Below are 6549 nucleotides of genomic sequence, written 5' to 3'. Positions count from 1 at the left end.
GAAAATTATTTTTTAAGTCTAAAGTGACAACTACTAGGGTGTTACATGATCGCATGTAAAAAAAATTGGAAGATAGCGGGGATCAAGACTTTTTCAAATAAACCGAGGGTTCAACGTGTTTCGCTGGGAGCCACCCCCAAAGAAATGGTGAAATTTGGATTCCTTCTTTAATTTTTTCTCCGCAATCAAAAGAGTTACAAAGATGGGTGGTACGTCCATGAATAGGTTGTCGGATATGCGCTATCCGATATTTTTCTCAAAATTCTTACTACGAAAGGGCGCACCCCTACTTGGGGGTGCGAAAAAATTTTGATTTCCACGAAATTTAGTATCTGCGGGTTTTTGAACATGAAACCACGAATTTGGAATTAGTTTTTGAAAAATGCGAAAATAAAGTTCCATTGCAATTTTTGGCCGGACAACGAAAATGATCAAAGTCAAAGTGTCCCCCGCCTGAGTGATCTAATTTGGCACGTAATTAGGTAACTGAAAATGATCGGTCAAGAATTGCAGTGGAATTTTGTTTCGAATTTTCAAAAACTAACTCCAGATTCGTGATTTTCATGTTCAAGAACCCCAGATTCCAAATTTAGTCGCAATCAGAAGCGACAATTTATGGGTTACGAAGTTATAAATAAGGATCGACTTATGCAGTTTTCTATGCTGTTACGAAAATTGGATAATACCTTTAAAAATTAAAATAAAATTATAAAAACGTTGACTATTTGTATAATTACCATTTTATGGACGTAGAAGTATAACACAATAGCGTCTTATTGAGGTGTTTGGAGAAAATATGTTTTACTTTCCAATTTCAATCTTTTATGTTCTAATTTATAATATTATCGAAATAATTTAGAGGTTCCATGTTTTTCAAAGTTACCTAACGTAATAAATTTAAATATAAATAAATTCTACGGTACCCCTAAATTTTCCATTTTACTTCCTCTGAATTACAAAACGAATGTTACAGTACCGTCTTGTCCTAATTCGATGTTGTATTGACTTCCATAGATGTCGCTAAGACGAGTCCTTGTAATAATGATCGCATTAGTTGTTACCTATATGGAACTTTTCTATATAAAATTGAAATCGCTTTACGTTTGCGTTTCTGGTTTCACCAGTTTTAATTGTTTTGCGGCCAGCCTTCAAAGATGGTCTCAGCTTTCTCCCGGATCCAACGCATTATCACGTAAGTTCACAAATATGACTAGTATCAAAATTCACAAGTATAGCGTCTTGGTCCTCACGAGGAAATCATAAATCATCACTGTTAATTTGTGCGTCAAACTTAGTAATTGGTTAATCTCGCCGGTAGGTAGTTAACGTGAAATTTTCTCGATTATTAACTAGTATTAATGCTTGGTTATTGCGCATGTGATACAAACAAAAAATGTGCTGTCGCTATAGACAATTACGTCATATCTCACGACACTGAGTCACTTAAGTCTTCAACGCAGTTAAAAGTCAAAACCATACTAGGGACTATATGCACAAAATAGAAAATGATTAGTACCCTGCTAGAAGGTACCGTTACATATGACACAAACTACAGCTAAAATTCATACAAAATATATTTCAGGCAGTGTTAAAAAATAGCTATGCATTTTCTTTATCAATCTCAAATGTCATATTTATATTCTTTAGAGCAACTTTACCAAAAAAGGGCACGGCTTTGGGAATCAGCTACGAGCTAAACAAGTTTCCCAACTGAATATCTTCCCTTTGAATAACAATATCTAATTTTAATATTTAGTAGAGGAAAAGAAAACTTGCACGGCTTTTAATAAGGAGATATTATTTTTAAATCCAATTTGCAATTACTCTTAAAGTTTATGGCTGGAAAAATTTGACAGTGATGATTTACGCGTTTTGACACCACCAAAATTATTATTAAGACCCTCCTCCCAACTTTATTATGCAAATTCTCAGCATTAAACTTTTCTAATTCCTAAATGAAGTTATAAATCACATCCACACGCAAATTTAAAGTTAAATTGGATATGAATTAATATCTCTGTTTCGTGTAAGCAAAAGGAAATTACAGGAGAAGTTTTTAAGGTTGATTTTATTTTTGATTATCTTTGGAAAATTTAATCAGTACTGATCGGGAATGGTGGCGGTAACGTCTCCGACGTTTAGATTTATAGTAATAAATCCATCTTTATCAAAGTAATGTTAACAGCACGTCTTGATTGTATATTAACACGCCATTTGTGTATTTAAATTTTAAACCCCGTCGTTACACAAACTTTACGTGAGTTTGTTTCATGAGGGTTCTTCAGAAACAAAGTTCCAACTTTTAAAACATTATTAAATAGGAGACTCCCTTTGCATAAAAAGCACGTAATGCCTTTGATGTACATACATGTGGAAAATTACGTTGGAAAGTACGGTCGTCTGTTCCTATTCCAAAACGTTATTAAATACACACTCCGATTTATTTCTAAGGTGAATAATAAAAGTGTATTATATATGTTCGAGCACAAGACGGAAGAAGTTGTGCGTAACCCAATTACGTAATGGCACTGCTACGTTTATTTTCCATGCCCAAAGTAACGCTTTAAACGCCCGTGGCGTTAAAAACTCCTGCATCTCGCCGTTTCAGATTAGTTAACCGCATTTCCCCATTAATTTATTCGAAATTGCCATAACGTGCCGAAGCACGCTTTTTATATTGATTCGCTCGCCTTTATAATGCAGTTACTTTTAGGCCGAGAATGATAATTGAACTTTTCGTACACGTGACATGTGAAAGCTGTTCTGGAAAGCGTCCAAACTTTTAGCAAACGGACCTCTATAAACCAAGTGTACTGAATTTGATATCGTCTTTTCTTATATGTGGACGTCTCACCATAACTTTTGTTAATACCCTGTTTATTCCTTCCAGAATCGCTGATGCCTGTGTAACCATTTCCATGGACCTGTAGGAATGGATCATGGTTGAAGTAAGTAATATGTATCTTGTTATTGTATTACTCGAGGGACCGTCATGTCATGATAAAGGATTTATCTGGAAAGGTTGACATTAACGCGCTGTTATTAGATAAAAGTGATAAATGCTTTCTTCACACCATTACATTGTAGTGAATTTTCATTTTAGACTACTAGAAGTAGACAAGCCTCTATTTGAAATGCTTTCGTTGATATTATGGTTAAAGAGAAGTACAATACTTAATTTGGGCAGCTAAAACGTATTGTTTCTACATTACTCGCACCACCTCTACAGTTAAACTCGACGGTCCGAACAGCCCACAATCACACATCACCGCCCTTCCATCTTTTGTGCCCGATTCTTTTGGTTTTGTATGCCATTTTCCCGATAAGTACGAGGCCTGATGTGCCGGGGTATACCCACTTCTTTTTCGTTGACTGAACCCTTAATTTTCGGTCTACTACGAGCGAACGAATAAGTGATAGTACTCAGAATCGTTTGGCTACGGATCGAACTGGTGTTAAGGGCTGGGATGGCCTGCGATTTAGCCGCAGTTAAATTGTCTGTGATACAGATAAGTATGAGAAGACTGGACCATCCTAACTTTTCACCAAGCAGTCTTAATATCTAGCGACGAGCTTCGTGTAGTTGATCTAGGATCGTTGAAATGTATGGTAAAGGATAGGCGTCTTTAAGTGTACATAAGACAGAGACTTGTTATACATAAGAGAGTCAAAATCTTAACTTTAAATAAGGGTTGTCCATCAGCGACTTCATTTATGCGTTTCTTTTGAGGCAATTAGACCTCCAAGGATACGTGCAATTAAATTCAATTAATAAATGATAAATGAAGGGATAATACCTTGAAGTACTTTGTGATTCAAAGTTCATTAGCAGTGTCAATAATATTGCACATTTACTACTTTACGCATTTGAGTATTATTGACTCTCTAAATTACGCATTTCTACTAGACAAGTTGACTCTATTATAAAACTTTACTCACTGTTCCCTGGAAACCCACTCCTTTTCTTTAAAAATGTGCTTAATTTAAAAGTCACTCTAGTGTCTAGTCGGACGTAAATCTATTTTGACAGTTTTTTTATGAGTGAATATCCGTCTTCGTGATTTTTGTTGTTTTTAAGGCAAATAACAACAATATCGAACTAATGTCTAAAAATAGCCCAACTACGAAAGGATTCTCATTTCTAAGTATTAATTCATATTGAATGGTCTAGTAGTTTTAGTGCAAATTTTGCACAATAACTGCCAAATAACTCAATCTATTTAACACATCTGTTGCGAAAACGACAAAACGAAGTAAATCTGTTGGGAAGACCGAAATGTGCTATATAATAGGTAATCATTGAATGATTATGAACACGCAAATGACGAGAAGAGAAGAGCAGTTGTCTTTCTTTGGATCAAGGGTGATGTGACGAAAAAAGAAGAAAGGTGAACGCTATTCTTTTCCTGTAATAATAAATCACAGGGTCGTTTGCAAATCTCAACATGTGGTGTTGTTTCGCTTTGTATGTTCGCTACCAAATTTCCCGCTTAGTTTAGTTTCTTTCTGTTACCAATTTTTTTCCGTTTGGGCATTTTTTATTCGAAGGTTTCTCCTGTTTAATATGGCAGGTCACACATCCGGACTGCAAGTTACGGTTAGTTAAATTTAATGTTGTAGTTAACCAATTTAAGATGACATTAGCATTTAAATTTTAATATGTCAACCATTAAACATCAATTTCTCCTGTCAGTATATTACGTAAGACATTATATTTAACCGAACTTATGCAGCATGCTTTCTAGAATCTTGGTTAACTTCACCATTTCCGCCACGCCACTGACCTTGCAAGGCGATGTTATTTGTAAGATTAATGACGTATTTTAGTTGAGCATTTTCCACTCCTTTTGTGCGATCTCTCAATAATCAGTTGCCACGTTACGGGGGCGTTAGTAATCCCGAAAGGCATTCGAGGTCTCACCCGAGTACTATAAATGCAGTAATAGTATGAGAAGACTGATCCATCCCAACTTTCCAGTAAGCAGACTTAATATCTAGCGACCCTAAGTAACGAGCGCCACGCAGTTGTTCTAGGATCGTTGAAATGTGTGATAAAGGATAGGCGTCTTTGAGTATAACAGAGTTCAATTTCCTGTAATCGATAGGAACCTTCCTTTTTTGGTATCTAGCAGATGCGTGAAGCCCATCCACTTTTTTATGTTTCGATAATCCCCTGTTCGAGCATTTTGTCGATCTCGTCATTAAGAATTTTTTGCTTGGTTGGACTCCCCGAAAAGTACTCAATGCGAACTACGTCAGATGAAAGCGTAATTTCTTGATTTCCTACGGTGGTTAAACCAAGTGAATTCCCCGTGGATCGGGACTGGTCGCCCAGCAAATTATTCAAAGCTTGTCATTCGGGTATTGTTTACACAAGCCCTTTCTAGAATTGCGAACGATTTAAATGTTTTGAGCCCAGACAATTATTTTGTTATCTCTGTGGATCTAAAGGCTCCACCGCCCGAAACTGTCGGGTATGTACGGGAAACGGCCGTTCATTTTATTAACCAAATTTCAACTTGTACCATAGCAGATGGATCTGCTTCTCAATCTAACGGTTATGTAATATCTCCAGTCACCATACGGTTAAGGAACATCATTCTGGGCTGAATTAAATCTTAAAATAAGGCAGGCATAACCAGCAAGTTCAAAATGATGCTCCTTGATTGTATGGCGAATGGAGATCTTACATAACCGATAATAATTGGCTGGGTGGGTATAGAAAACAAAAATTTTCCTGTAAGTATATTACGTATATAAGATATTATTTTTAAACTTTCGCAGGATGCTTCGCCTAACATCTTAGCTAACCATTTAATTACATGAAATCATTGCCAATATTATGGTTTGTACTCTACGGTTTTAAATGCTAGTTTTTAATAAGCAATAACCAATATTCAGAGTGCGTAATTGCAAATTTTCTGATCTTCCTAAACCTTGTCTAAGCTGCATGCAGATGTGAGCATTGTCCCCACGAAGCTCTTTCTATCCACGGGATCTGCTAGCTTCAACTTCAAGAAGTCTACGCCTCTGCCACCGCTCGTCCTATAAAACGGCATGCCAATATTTCAACTTAAGCTTACCTGAACCCTTTGACCTTATTTCGGAAACTTTCACTCGGAAATCACGGCGAAATAAGTACCTCAAATTTCGACGACATACATTTCTCAATATGTACACGCGGTAATCCTCAGAACGCTATTCCTTCTTTAAAAATTAATGGTAGTTGTATTGTTCTGCAGAGATATTCCTGGAATAAAATTACCTTTGAAGTACATCAAAGACTTTTCGAATTTCTGTCGTCCGCTCATATCTATCTTATGCGGCTTAGAAAAATAGCAAATATAGAGCGACGGCTAAATTGGGAAAGCACTGCTTTTACATGCTCGATTTAAGATACCCTTTTGTGAAAAAAAAATGCACAGCCAACTATATAAATCTAGCTTTATTGTGGAAACATTTGGAACGGAGGAGGAAATCACTTACTTAACAATACAGTGTAACCGAATTAGTCACGTATGTTATAGTTTTTGTTTTTAGTTTTTCTAG

The sequence above is a fragment of the Photinus pyralis genome, unplaced genomic scaffold (assembly GCF_008802855.1).
Source record: "Photinus pyralis isolate 1611_PpyrPB1 unplaced genomic scaffold, Ppyr1.3 Ppyr1.4_LG5, whole genome shotgun sequence".
In the NCBI taxonomy this organism is placed as follows: Eukaryota; Metazoa; Arthropoda; class Insecta; order Coleoptera; family Lampyridae; genus Photinus; species Photinus pyralis.
The sequence above is the reverse complement of the archived record's forward strand: the minus strand, read 5'-3'. Positions refer to the sequence as shown.